Source organism: Empidonax traillii, unplaced genomic scaffold (assembly GCF_003031625.1).
Source record: "Empidonax traillii isolate 1590-97213 ecotype Southwest subspecies unplaced genomic scaffold, ASM303162v1 scaffold689:size842923, whole genome shotgun sequence".
Classification (NCBI taxonomy): domain Eukaryota; kingdom Metazoa; phylum Chordata; class Aves; order Passeriformes; family Tyrannidae; genus Empidonax; species Empidonax traillii.
The window spans coordinates 286,470-302,148 of NW_020955882.1; positions in this window are offsets into that span (position 1 = coordinate 286,470).

Here is a 15,679-nt window from a genome sequence, read left to right on the forward strand (position 1 = left end):
GATGTGTTTTTCTAAATTATCCTAATGGTTATATATCGTACTTAGAAAATGAAGTACAACTTAGATTGTCCACACTACTTGTGAACAGTTCCAATGACAGTCAAATCTGACATTAAAGTGCTGCACATTTGTTACTCTGATTTTATTTTTTTTTTATGACACAGATTTTATATATACTCAAAAAAAAAAATGTTTCAACTCATTTTTGCCTTTCAACTCTGTCAAAAAGAGACTACATGTCCTTGTGGGCAGTTTCTTTCCTACTCCCTTTGTGTTCTCTACCAGTTCACAGTTAATTCCTAGTTAATAAATTATTGATTAATCATGGTGATTTATTGAAATTGATCTAAATTGAATTAATGACCTTTTCATTACCCTATACACTCGTGACACCAGAATCATGGGAAAAATAGTCCTTGGTTGCCACGAAGACTCCAGTGCCAAGATCAGATGCATTTAACATTCATCACTGTATGATAGAAATACAGGTTTGTCTTTGTATTTGCCTCAATATTTTCACTTTGTGAATGAGTGAGAATTTTTACAGAACATTTTACTATGCACTGCAGTGCCTGTTTAGAAACCATCCACTTTTAATTTGGAAAAAAATCCTCCTAAGTTACTTAATTTGGTATCTGTGACGATTAACATTTTCTTATCATTAAATACTCAGATTTTTTTATTTTTTTTTTACCACTGCAAAAAAATCAACAGAAGTACCCAAATATTTTGATGGGCTTGCCTGCAGGACGGGTGGGAGATGGCAATGGCAGGGTGGCTTGGTGGCTTCATGAAGGGGCTGTTGGAAGCCACCTTGCCTGGAAGGATTGGGGCTGTTTGGCTGCACTGACCTCCACGAACAGCTCTGCCCAGGAGGAACACCAATCCTGAAGACCTGTTGACAGGTACTTATTTACTTGATTTATACCATGATTAGGCCTTAATTACCAGAGTGCCTGGTAGTGTGCTGGGTGCTGTGTAAAAGGGATGGAAAGGTCAAGATCTCAATTCTGTGAGGAGATAATGGCTAATTCCCTGTCTGACCCTACAGCAGGCCAGCAGAACGAACAGCAACACAGGAACAGAGGTGGGGGAGACTTGTGCAATAAGCTGGTCATGCCAAACAGATATGGCCATGCCCTTATGCCTGTGTATTTTTTTTCCCTAAGACCCCCTTTGTCCCTCCCCGTTCAGGGCTTTGTTTTAAATGAACATCCCTTGTGAAACAGGTACAGATGCTGCCCTTCAGTGAACCTCACACCTTGACACGGGATGCTCAGGTGGCTTGCAGTCCTCACAGATGTGACTGCTTACCAAAGAAGCTCTGTTCACTTTTGGATTTTTTTTTTCCTTGTGCTTTCATTTGCCCCTTATTCCTGAAATTCCTGAAAAAAAAAAAAAAAGGCAAACACTCAGTGGCACAAAACTCAAAGGTTCTTGTGTGTCTCGAGTCCAGGAAAAAATGGGGAGTTCTGGGTCGTATTTTCCAAATGCTTGTAGCTGAAAACAAAAAGCAAGAGAAAACAAAAACAAAAACAAAAACAACAAAACCACACACAAACCAACAACTGAAAACCAAACCATCAAAAAAACCCAAACCAAAAAAAAAAAAAAACCACTAAAAAAAAACCAACCAAAAAAAACCAAAAAGAAGACAAATTTGAAAACAAAAATAAAAACATAAAGTCTCACATTGTTTTTTAACCAGTTCCCAATACCAACTTTAGAAGAAATAAAACTAAAACAAAACGAAAAAGAGCCCTGCTGAGGTGCTTCCAGCATGCAAACTGCCACAGCCCAGAGGCTTGTTTAATTAAGCACTTCAGCACTAACCCTTGGCAGTCTGTGGTGTCTTTGACACTTGTCCAAAGCCATCAGATGAAGGCAGCGAGCACAGCGAGAGCAGAGAACCAGCTGCGCCTCGGGAACGAGACAAGCACTAAATCAAAGCAGCAGCCCATCCCAATTTGCAAAGGTCAGAGCACTGGCATTTGCAGAGGTGTAACTCCAGTTCCCGGGCTCGGCTCGGTGCACACATTCCCAGTGCCACCCAGTGCCCACCTGGGGCCGGTTCCTCTTTGACTGGGAGAGGGGAAAGCCCAGCTGGAACTTCCCCTCCTGCAGTCCTGGCAGAGCAGGGCAGGGAGGCTTACCTGGAGAGGAGTTTTCTTCTTTTCTGCAGGGAGTATTGCAGAGGGAGAGTTTGTAATGTTTTATTTAAGGCTACAGTAAACTCGATGTTAAGTGGACTTTCAGAAAGTGGAGGCAAAGTTCTGTGGAGGAAAGTTCATCCCTTCTGCAGAGGATTTGCTTTGAGGGCTGGCAAAACCTGATCTGAGCTGGGTCAGGCAGGGGAACCAGGCTGCAATCTTCCTTTTCTTTAAACAGGTCCAACCAAGCTAGAAAAGAATAATAAGGCATTGGTTAGTAATATGGGGTGGTGGGGTTTTTTTAAACAACTGTATCATTTCCTATTTTAACCCTCCTCCTTTTCATCACAGCTGCTCCTGCAGGCCAGTACCTCCTGTGCTGAGGCTGTTCTGAGCATTTGGAATTTCCTTAAGCTGGACATCAGCCCTGTTTTGCAGACAGTTCCATACGAGCAGCTTTATTATATTCTTCTGTATTTGGAGTGTTGCACTGGGATCCAGTCTTATTTGTACATGGAATCCAATATAATTACTTTAAAACATAGTGGCAAAAATGCTGATGGACCACAAATAGAGGCTGTCAACTGGTTTATGGTTTGGGTGGGAAGGGACCTTAAAGCTCATCTCGTTCTGTCCCCCTGCCACGGGCAGGGACACCTCCCACCAGCCCAGGTTGCTCCAAGCCTTGGACACTTCCAGGATGGGGCAGCCACAGCTTCTCTGGGTAACCCTCTGCCCCACTCCTTTCTTTGTAGTGCCTGATGTGAACCAGTCCCAGTCCTGGCAGACAGCTGAGCTGCAGCCTGTCCTGTCGATCACCGACAGCATCGCGTGCGGTGTCAGCTCGGCCGAGCTCCTGCAGGAGATGCCCCTCAGTGACACAGCCAGTGCCAGCCCCGCTCCCTCAGCACTCCTCCAGGTCCCGGGCTTGCTCAGCACAACGTCAGCTCTGTGTGAAACACAACCTCAGCTTTGAAACTGGCTGGCTCTGGCATCCCACCGCTGGCACAGAGGATGCCAGCCTTGTCCCACAGCCAAAATCACTCAGTATTTTCTCTCTGTAAAATTATTTCAATCCACTGGATACATCAGCTTCTATATGATTTCTTGAGTAGATTTCGTTTTCTCAAGGCAGGGCATTTTCTCAAGCTGGAAAAACCTTCATGTGATTTTTTTTTTTAAATTTATTTCTCGTGTAATTATTTTTTCTCATCTTCCTATCTTCTATTTTCTAATAGAGGAAGGGGATGCATTCACACTTGTACACAACATCCTGATGTGGCATTGCCCTTTCTCCCCTCACACATGGAAAACATTGGCAGAAATCCCAGTGGGTCCAGGCAATTTCCAAAACCAATAAGGCAGACAGAACGTTGTGCCCCCAGCACTGCCAAGGCCACCACTAAACCATGTCCCCAAGTGCCACCTCTGTTAAATCCCTCCAGGGACGGTGCCTGTTCCAGGGTTTGACAACCCTTTCCACAGAGAAATTTTCCCTGACATCCAATCTAAACCTCCCCTGGTGCCACCAGCCAACATCACGACTGGTACTGGTCCCACCACAGCTCGTTCTGGCGTCAGAATTTCTCCTAAAAGCAATAGGTTTGACCTCGGTGAGCTCCCGGTGTTCCCACGCACAGTGTACTACTGCTCTGTGGCTTTATATTTAAGATGAGCCTGACATGTCTGGGTATTTAATTTATAATTATAATTTTGGCTTGGGAAAAATTAGCTTGTCTTTCCACGGAGCTATTGTAATGCTGAGACACAGATGGCTAATTATCGAAATGTCTGAGAGCATCTTCGTACAAGTCCTCAGGCAAAAGAAAAAAAAAAACCAAAATACTTTTGACAAGCATTATTTGCTGAAACAAATTCTGTTTAATTAAGACATGAAGTCTGGACTGAAAGACAGCCCAGCTTGTCAGTAATATTAACTGCAGCAGACACTGCTAGAGGTTATGCTTTGCTTTAAGGCTAAATGGTAAAGGACAGGGGCATTTAAAAGAATTCCCCAAGTTTCCCTGTGTAACAAAGCTAAGCTGGTTAATTTTCTTGAACAATATTTTACTTTAGAAGCTCAAATCAGTGCTGATGAAAACCCCCCCAACAGGACAGCTTTGGAGGCTGAAATCCTGTCTGTACCCTCAAAACTCCTTTCAGCAGCACGGGCTGTTCCCTGTGCCCTGCCCAAGGTCTGCAGAGCCCTGAGCCCCCAGAGTGGTGCGTGTGGGAGCACAGGGGCTGTGTCAGCAGGACCATCACCACTCATGAGTGCTTCTCAGAACCTTCTCTCCTTTAACCACATCAGCAGAAACCATCCTGAGGATGTGCAGGTTGCCGTTCACCGCTCGCCGAGCGAGGCTCGTTAGTGCACGGAGGGGTTGTAGGCAGAGCCAGCAGCTCAAGGTCTGCACTGTCCCATATGGCAGTAAAATTATTCAAGGAGAAATTATGCAGATAGTCAACATGTTCAAGCTGCAATGAATTATGCTGGAAACATCAGCACAAGTAGCAGTCAATTTGTGTTACGGTCAACGACCGCGGTTCCCTTGTTTTCTCCTGTTGGAGGCCCCGGGGGTGTCAGGGATGCTCCAATAAACCCCCTAAAGCTCCAGCTCCTGCACTGGGGTGTGACAGCACCTGGAAGTTAGCAGGGGAAAAAGGTTTAGTAGTAATAGGCATCATGCAAGGGACACAACACTTCTGGACGTATCAGAGGGCAAGGGTGGGAGGAATAAGGGCAGTAGAGAAGGTGCTGGGTTTAATTACTGCAGTTTTAGCTACAGGCTGATCCCCAGACAGGACCAGGGGGAATGGCTTCCAACTGACAGAGGACAGGGTTAGGCTGGATATCAGAAAGAAATTCCTCCCTGTCAGAGTGGAGTGTCAAACATCCCTTCAACACACCACAGAGCAGGAGGGAGGCTGATAGAGTCATCACACAACGTCAGGTGACGATACAGAATCATCCTGTGCTTATTTAAATCCTTCCAGCAATAAAAGCAAACCCATTGGCTGTGGTTTCAAAGTGTTTCTTTCAGTCAGCCAAACAAATCCCTGAGTTATCATCTGCAACAAACAGAAAACAGACGTGCTATGAAGCCAGGCTGTAAATACCATTTCAAAGCAAACAAATTAGGGGCTGTGGTGGCAACAGTGTTAATACAAGCTGAAAGGAGAGGCTCACTAGGGGCAAATAATGTATTTGTGGTGTTGCAGGAGAGAGGCAGCTAATGGAGGCTGGTTGTGTAGCACATGCTGCCCGTGAAACCCTTCAGAGCACTGCCAAGAACCTCACAATTGACAGGCAAGTGACAGCCAAGAAGATTTACACTCCCTTTCACACCTCCTCAGGAAGGCTGGGGTGGTCCAGAACATGCTGTGAGTCTGCTGAAAACTCAGTGTCAAAGAAAGCTGTGGGTCACCCAGCCCCAGGTCCAGGCTGCCACTTCCCAGACCGTCAATAAGGTGAATGTGGCATCTGCTGGACTTGGCTGCCCTTCCACCTCGGAGGGGAAATTATCTGCTCAGTGGAATTTAGGGATGGCTGCAGCTGTTCTGGAGCTGGGAGCTGAAGGAGCACAGGAGCTCTGGCACCAAGGGGGGAACGTGGGGTCCAACCCTGCATGAGGCAAGAGGGGGCCCTGGAGCCCCATCAGTCACTGGGCAGGGTCACTGTAACCCAGAGGTGGTCAAAGGCAGCCCAGGACAGGAAAACTGGTTCAGTAGAGCGAGTCTCACTACAGTGACGTGACATATGAGCACATGGAAAGAAGTGGGAAAAAAAATGAGGAAACTTTAGTAGAGAATTTACAGAATTTAGTAGAATTTACAATGCTGTCGACTCCAAGTAATATTGGCATTTCAATTCATTAAAAGTCCAGACAAATTAGATGTTTGTATTCATTTAAAATAATTTCTCCTCTTTGACCCAGCTGAATTTATCATATTACATCTTTTCTGCAGTGCTTGGGAGAGCTGCTGTTCCAATGAACCCAAAGGAATTTATGAGTGAAATATTAAGTGGTTGTCATTAACAACAGGGTCCATTAAAACCCAGCACCACAGCTTCCCTACAGCAATTTTTGCCAAGCCAAACACGAACTATTCCCCTACAGATGTAGGATTTGTGTTTCTTGCTGTATTAAAGCTGAGACACCTTGTGACAGTGTTTTCATGAATAACACATGTATCTCAGGATTTGAACAGTAGTCACTGCAAAGTAAAAGCAGCAGCAAAGGGGAAATCCCACATCTCAATATAAACTAATCCTTATTCAGATAATATTTACTCTCTTCTTCCCACTAAAAACCTCCCATGTTTCTACCATTTTGTATGAGTATTTTCAGAATTTCATGTGTTTCTATGAATAGCTACGTTTTGATGGTGAAAAGAGGCTGAATAATTGACAAGCATCTACCCAAACATTCATATCTTCAATTTTGGAAATGAGGGTTGTTTTTTTTTTACATCAGCCCTGAGTCTACCCTGACAAGTCCAACACAGAGTAGCATTTATGCTCTCAGAGTTACAGGTAAGCCACGAGTAAGCTTCTCTCATAAGTGCATTATTCATTTCTCCATCATCAGAAATAGATAGTGTCAATGAAGGCTACATAAATTATATTTACCCAGCAGGCTTAAACAAAGAAGGCATCCTGCCAAGGGTTTGGTATCTTCTTTTTAAACAACATGTATTAATGGGGTTGTCAGGTGGGGAGAGGATAAGGAGAAGATACAGGACTTCCCCAAGATCTAGAGCAAATCAGGGACAGAATAGAATAAACAATACAAATATTAACTGCAGCTAACATCACCTCAAAAGATCCTTTCCAGGATGCCCCTCTGGTAGCTGCCAGCAAAAGACATTACTGTAGTTTACTAATAGAGCACACACATGTGTATCCTGCCCTGGAAAATAGTGTGGATAGACCAACACAGACAGACAGAAATACGTCATCTTTGAAGATGACATGGATTTTCATTGCATTTAGCTGGCAGCACGTGGCATGCAGCAAAGGGTGTTCTTTCCTCTCTTTCTCCCACAGCACCAAAGTCTGGGGTGTGGAATTTCTGCTGTTTCAGCCCTTCCTCATTAAAAGCTTTTTATAGAAGACTTAATTTAAATGTACACTTCTGCTGCTCCTGGCCATGGTTTCCCAGGTGAGCAGGTTGACTCCTGATGTCACAGCTACCTTCTGTTGACTGTCTGGGGTGTTCAGGGGGATCTTTTCATGTGGCCTGATTTGATTTCTGCCTGAAATCCACTCTCCTTCCTTTGGGTGACATCCAGAAAACACCTGTGATTTTTCATTTTGAAATACTGTTTGCAGCTTGCTGCATGCTGGCTGGAGAGCCAGGAGCTCCCTGGGGAAATGAGTGACATCAGCAGGAGCCATTTGTCACGGTGACTCAGAAAATTACAGGCTAAGATGTGCATATCATCATCACAATTGGAGGATTGTTCTCCCCTGTTCTCCCCATCAAGCAGGTGGGACTTTCTGTCCCAAACCAAGTCCCTGTCACCCTGTGCTGAGGATGCCTTGAGGAGCAACCCCAGCTGATGGACCCAGCCTCCTCCACCCCAGCCCAACAGCCTGCAAGGCTCAGATCAACAGGGTTGGCAGAAATGCTGAGAGCAGGAGGGGTGGCACTTTTTCAGTCTGGGAAGCAGAATAGTTTGTTAAGTGTGGAATTAGTTCAATACCAGTAAAAAAGCCATTGTTATAGCCATCAGCTAAGCTTACCAAGGCTGGACTCTGCTTGGAGCACTCCTGTTTGCTGCATCATCTCTGCAGGGGCCTGGTAGGAGATGAACCTCGTGGGAAGGGGCACACTGGACACGTCACAGCAGAGGGGTCTCCAGGGCCAGAAGGACAGGTATGCACAGGAAAACATCTGTAAATGAAAGCCAAGCCCAGTGAGTTCTCCCTGGTAAGGCTGTTGCAGCCCATCTCTAGACAGGTCTGTGTGTGAGTAGAAGTTTCTCTTCATGTTCAGTAGCAGCTCAGAGCTCAGGAAGAAACCTCTGCCATGCTGCCTTGTAATATAATAATATATGTGTAATATCTGAAGATCAAGACCATCTCTCTATTAAATTAGCTAACAAATAATTAGATAATTTTAATTTACTCTATGAATCTTCTAGAGAGTAAACTGCTTACAGGCAGCTAATGCAATAAACTTACTTTATAAGCAGAGAGCAACATCTGTTACCATGAGGAGTCTGCAGCACACATTAGGATTCTGTGCACACTCAGCCATAGTTAGAGTAAATGTATCATTAAGTTGGTATCCTTTCCTATTCAAAGCACACTTTTCAAGATTTATGTACTGCAGACAATGAGAGAGCAGGAGAATCAACTTGTGCTCGACTCTTCTTGCATTCAGCCCCTGTCCCATGGCAAGATAAAAAGGGTAAGGCAGAGCGTGGAAGTTTGGTCACTTCTCCGTATGGGAAATACAACCCCAGCCCCACACACCCCCAAAGGCACAGCAAAACACAACTTTTGGTTTGGTCACAAACCCAAGCCCTAAAAAAATCAAACCACTTCATCAAACAGCCTTCCTCCCATACACACACAGCTGCAGGGAGCATCCCAGGCCTGCAGGCAAAAGCAGGGATTAACATGACTTCTAAAAGTTCCTAAATATCTCAGCTGAGTATGTGCAGACTGCACTTTTTCCAAAGGTTTGCAAACTCAACAAAGTGGGCAAATAGAAGTGACAGGAAGGGTTGTTATTTGTAAACAATCTACCGTGCCATGGATGTGACATGCTTATTCCAGATCCAAAGGGTGCTATGAAAGATCAACAAATGTATTTTCAGCTGGGCTAAACACTGTATTTAAGGGGCACCTGTCAATCCAAACATTTAACCTTTTCCAAAGCTACAATGACACCACATTTGCAGTAGTGACCAGTGATTTCTTAGATGCCCCCACTGTTTGAATGAGGAAGAAGCCTGTTTTTTGGAGGATGGATGCCTTATTGCCATCGACACAGCTTGTCTGGATTTCTAACTGAACTGGCAGCACAATATAAAAATAAACCCAAATCAGCCGAGCAGTGCTATTGTGCATCTCAGCAGTAATAGAAAACCACATTGTCCCTTCAGGCAGATGAGCAGAGCACTGAAGGTATCTCCTAATGTCATTTATGTGAAAGTTGCATTTTTATTATAAATTAATCTACCGTGTCAGTCACACATGCAAGCCCTGTCAATGGTCATCACACACGCCAAGAAAATGAGCCTCGCTTGCTTCTCGATTTTGCAGCTGCTGACTTGCCCTGTTTGAGGGGAGCTCAACAAGGATGGATTAATGGGCAAGGGTTTGGTAATAAGCAGAGTTTATCTGTCTTAGTGTGAAAGAGGGACAGCCCCTGGCAGGGGCACGGATGGGGCTGCACTATCCCTGTGCTTGCTGTGGGTGAAACTGCTGGAATGTCCATGGCAGGTTAGCTGGGAAGAAAGACTATTGTATCCGTGCTTTCCCTTGCCACCATGGGCTCTTAAAATCCTCCTGATCTTCTTTTTCGGAGTCTGGGCAAGTCCCAGTGAGGGTCACTGAGTGTATGGAGGGTTTGTGCCAACACCTTCCCCTCAAGAAGATTAAAGGCTTTGGGAAGAATGAACTTGAACATCATGAATCAAAGCTCAATAAATCAACAGAGGAGCCTCACCACAGTCACCTCCACAACAGAGTATCCTGCTACGATGTATGTGGTGGAAGAATCCAGCAAACAGTTGATTTACCCTTCAAGACAGAACTACAAGAGAGCAACCCTCTGTGCCAAGCTCTAGATAAGATGCAGTCCAAGTTCTCTGGCTGCTGGAAGGTGTCACTTGCTGTGTGTGAGGACACAGAGACACTGAGATGATGAATGGCTGAGGAACAATCCTGACAGTGCTGCTACAAGGTCGCTCTGAATTGCTCTGCACCAGCACTGGAGCTGATCCAGCTGCAACGTGGAGCACAAGGGCTCTGTGACGGCCAGGGGAGCAGCAAATGATGCACTGGAACCTTGGAAGTTGTAGCCCTGATTGTGGACCAGATCCCTTGGTTAATATTCAGTGCTATACTCTGCAATGAGCTATAAAAGGCCTCTTTTTCTAGACTAGAAGTCAGTAAAGATTCCAAGCTCCTCACTCTGGAGCGTGGCAGACACCACCTCTGTTACTGTGTGTGGGGCTCAGGCAAGATGTTGAGCTGCACTTTGGCTGAGTGACCCAGAAAGAACCATGAGGGAACACACTTAGGGCTGCCTGGGAGTGTTAGAAAAGATGTGCATCCACAGCCCTAGGACCTCAACTTGTTCAGCTTTAGATAGTCCACACAATTATTCTGTGATCATAAGGCGCTGACTGTAAAAATGGGGTTGAATATGGGGCTTCACCCTCCAGATTTGGCTCAGTTATCTGTGGTTGGGTCAACAAGTGTAGAAACATATGTAAAAGAACTGCCTGAAAACAGCTTTGAGCCTCATGAGGCATTCAGAACAATGTATGTGATTCCTGAACGTGCAGAAAACCCTGTCTGAGCTGCTCTGTGGGGGAAGGAGGGAGCAGCTCAAGATGCACTGAAAATTTGATAACTGGATTAGGCACAAGAAAGCATTTCCTGAGGGGGAAGATTCCACATCTTCCCTACTGAGAAAGATTTCTAAACCAATATCTCATTCATCATGCATTCATTTGTTGAGTAAATATTCATAATATATAAGTGCTGGTGTCACTTTAATATTCTGATTAGCATGGTACATCGTTTCGTCTGTCTAGATAATGGTGAAAGTCATACTAATCGAAGTAATGTTGTGTGTCAAATGATACAGAGCTGATTTACTTAAGACTTGGATGTCTGCTCCAATTAACTTCCAAAGTAGATTGCACTGAAGTTCCTTTTTCTGTCTTTTACGAAATAGAATACATAAAAAGCATGAGCAGCGCAGCAAGTCTGCCAAAGTTCTCTTACATCACCTCTCGGCACATCCACTGACCTTCAGCCCGCTCCAAAGCAGAGAGGAGCCTGCAAAACTCAGAAGAGTTATCCCCTGCTCCTGCAATAAATTCCTATCTGTTTGCAAACACCAGCTCAGTGAGCTGCCCGGCTCCCATCTCAGGCTTTTCTGGGCACTGCACAGCTGGTACAGCAGCAGCCCTTCAAGAGAGGAAGGAACTGTACGTGGAATAAAGGATGTGAGAGATATAAAGCCCATATGGTTGAGTGAAATCAGATCATTGTGTCTAAATCGCTTCTTTAACTGTTGCTGGATGTGTTTATAATCTACTTTTACAAGGCACACAAAAAAGCACTGCTCAGTTGGGTTACCACTGAAAGCCTGACCTTATTAACACTGCCTGTATCTTGTCATCTGCACTAACATTACTGGAATATATTGTACTGCTCCAACATTTTTTTGCACTTCAGAAGTGCATTTGAAAAGTAGTTTATGTGACAGTCAAGCACGCAGTTCAGGCCAAGTCAGTAGAATGAATAACCAAGCAGGAGGAAACAGGAGCTGGGCACAGTGAAAAACAGAAGTATTTTGGCCACATCGGTTTTGAGTGAATTCAAATCAAACAAAATGTTCAATGGTTGCAAAGATATTATTTGAGAATAAGGCAGGGGAAGCACGAAAGACTGGAATCCCAACTAATTTGATTTCTAAATAGCAAAATTACCAGTTCAGTTGCCAGCACACTGCTTGTATCTCAAGTCTATAAAAATTAACTGCAGGAAACCTCCTTCAGGCTCTGATTCCAAACACGTCAGCCCAGGGTGTAACTCCACACTCGAATCCACTCACACTCAAACCACACCAAAGCTCCAAAGCACCAAGCGCTTGTTCACCTCACCGCGATTTTCCAGGGGAGTTTAGATACAGGTTTCAGCACTTTGCTGAGTCAGCTCTTAGCAGCTCTCCTGGACTTGCACAGTCTGTGGTGTCAGATCCCAGGAAAGGCTTCGTGCAGGACCTACAACGTCGAAGTGCAAAGAGGGGATGGGGGGGTGTGCAGGTACCTGGATCCTGAGGGGCTCAGCTGAGGACCAGCATCATCATCCTGCCCACAGCCCCTCCTGCTGCTGCCCAGCTGCTCCTCAGCGTTTAGTGCCACTTTACATTCTCCTGGCGAACCAGAAGCACCTGAGAAGGAACGAGTAAATATTTAATCTACTGTCTGAGTTTTAACAGGTAGTTCTGGGGAGAGCTATTGAATTTTTATTGGGAGAGATGATTTGTGCTCAGAATATTAGAATGTGATGCTCGCTCAGGGATGTTCAGAGCAGCAAGCTCTCCCCAGAAATGCTTGACTTACCCACATTTCAACTGGGTTTTTAATGACTCTTGCCTAAAGTGAGGGGACTTTATCAGCATTCCTGGAAGGGCCTGGCCGGGGAAGCTGCGATCGGGTCTCTGCCTGTTCAAAGCCAGGACTGGGGTCGATTTGCACCGTTCAGTCACCAACAGCAATACCAAATACAGTCTAATCAATAGTGGCTGACAGCACTGGAATAGCTTTGGTGCTGCAGACGTGCACCCAGGCACGGGCTCTGTCACAGCATCGGACACCGGCACGGCCACGCAGGAACCGCGATCCCACCAGCTCAGCTCCGGCCACAGCACCCGGAGAGGACACAGGAGAAGAGACTCCAGACTGAACTTCCTTATTTTTAATTAAGTTAGATCCTGAGGTTACTTTAATTGAGCAATTTGTATTTAATTTCCTGTTCAGGGGAGGGGGAGGAGGGATCAGGAGAAACAGATGTTGCCCCCTGCAGTCTGTGGAACACAGAGAGCCATGAGAACTCATCCGTCCATCTGATTGCTTTTTTATTAAGTAGCACAGATGCTGGGAAGGTGGCGAGAACTGAGGTATGTCAAAACATTAACTTCTGCTTTGGAGGATTTTTTTTCCCCCATTCTGCTTTGAATTAGCTAGTAAAAAAATAAGATGGAAAATAAGGTAGTAAAGCTGCTTTCTCTTCCAGCCTTTGAATACACAACAAACATCTGGGTTTGTCTTGGGTTTTTTTTCTGAGAGAGGAGTGCAACCAGGGACTTTATGCAATAACACACTGATTTTTCTAAAGGATGTTTAGGAAAAGGTTTATTTATATGCTTCATTGGTAAAGGGTTGATGTTTCTGTTTCTTGTAGAAGTTCAAAGTCATAACAGCTAAAAAAGGTGCAGGACTGATTTAATACAGGCTGACATAAATGCAAGTTTTGGCCACGCTGTTGGAGAACTTGTCAAGTGGTGCAGCATTGTGATGTATCCTCTGTGCAGCTGGGGAGGGGCTGTGAATGCACAAATTGCCTTGGGTTGCAAAGCAGAAGGGACAGGTTTGATTTTGCACAAAATGGGGCAGGGAGGGAGGAAAGAGAAGGGAAATTCTTCAGATCTTTCAGAATCGCCAAACACAATAATAGATTCAAAACATGTAAAATTCTGGAGCAACAGATGTGGAGGTTACGTGGGGAATGGCCTCTGCTGAACGTGAGAATACATTAATGCACTTCCAGAGCTCTCTGGCTGGGGTCAAATGAATTTCAGATGATTGTCCTCTGATTGCAAATCCAGTCACTTTGAAAGGAGGGGGGCTGAGATCCTGAGGGCTGATCCTGAAGCAAAGCCTTGGCCATCATTTTGGTCTGCCTAAAATCAAATTTGGTGGAGACCCTCAAGATCACACAATTATGGAATCATTTAGGTTGGAAAAGACCTCTAAAATCATCAAGTCCAACCATTCAGATCTCTTGGCTGAACCATTTAAACTGAGAAATAATCTATTTCTGCTGCACTTTTCCAGCAGGAGGACATGTCAATCCTACACCTTGTCTGTGTAAAGATCTTTTTATCTGCTTGGATTTAACCAGTCTGAGAGCAGAGTGAGCTTTGCTTACCCCCAGCTCCAGGGGCTCAGGGATGTTCAGACCCAGGGGCTTGCAGTGGATTTGTTGGTGGGAGAGAGGAGAATACACCTGGAGGAGCAGACTGCAGGCATTAATGGGAAGGAGAAAAGTCATAACCTTGCCCCAGAAAAGTGTTCAAACATCACATTTTTAGGGAAGAGATCATTCTGCTGGAAGAAACGACACTGTTGTCTTCATTAAAAAATGTATTTCAAATTACTAAAATATGTGAGCCATTCTCTTCCATTCCACTAGCTCCAAACCATAAAAATTTACAGCTGAAGCCAACTCTGTGTGGAGCTGAAGCTGGTAAAGGAGACCAGACCATGACTTGTTATGTAAATAAGCCCATAAAATCTGGAGATCTTACGTGAAAATCAGACCTGCAGCAACCATTCTGCCTTAGCTCTGTGGCTTGTTTAATCAGTGTGTACATGATTATGCAGTGTTATTGTACAGAGAAGGCAGTTTACAAACCTTTCTGTGATCAATCAGTTAAACAAATAAAGCAGCTCTGGCGATGCTGCACTAACTTTTCAGGAAGCGCCTCGGCCCTCTGTCATTACCATAATCAGCCTGAATAATGTTTTCACAGCAATTACCACCAGTGGGTCAATGTCTGCCATTAGCAACCTTTCCTCCATGGATCATGAACACAATAAAGCACGACAGCCCCAGAGGACAACGGGTGTCAGAAGACTTTCTGTGGTGTCAGCGCCAGACTACTCCAACGTGGCACATTCAGGGACAATAGATTGTCAAGGATCACTCAATGCAACAATAATTTACCGTCTCAGTGGGAGTTTTCTTGTTTCGAGAAGTTCAGCGAGTGTTATAAATCCGTAAATTGCATCAGATGTAAGAGGAAAGTACACATATACCAGAGTGGTTTGTAACAAATGGAAGTTGTACCTGCTCAGAAAATCCTTTTTCAACCTGGATTTCCTTTCCCTGTGTTGTTACCTCTTGGCATGAGTTCACACGGGGTCAAGCTGGCACCAACATTCAGGCTTCAAAGCATTTTGTTGGAGAAGAAATGCAGTAAAATGTTTTAGGAAAAGCAGTATTTGGCCACTAAACTTAATTAAAAGCAATGTGATTTAAGCCCAAAACCCGGGGGTCACCTGGAGGGTTGTGGAGGTTAATTGCAATTGTTACTGGGTTACTTTCCAAACTCAGGTTTTTCATTCCTTGTGTGCAATAAATCCTGCAAAATCAGGTTACAAAACTCTGCATATAACACATGGATTTTGCTAATTCTAATAGAAGAAAGCTATCCCCAGACGCTCAACACCTTTGCACAGCTGGAAAATAACCACATCAGAGGCTGGAGGAACTGATATTGCAGACTTCATGCCAGACCTCCAGTGGCAGCAGGGCAGGCGTGGGAGCAGAATCCATCTGTCACTCCCAACGAGCACTCCAGAGCTGTCACCAGTCCACCAGAGTGGGGTCACTGGAAAGTGTAGTGCTGCAAAATCTTCCCCTGTGATTAAAATGGACATTTGTCTCATAAATACACTGAGGAGGGGTTTATTTCCCTGTGTAAAATACATGTACAGACAAATCTGTCCACAGAAGCTAAAAACAAAAGCCAAACGAAACCTCCTTA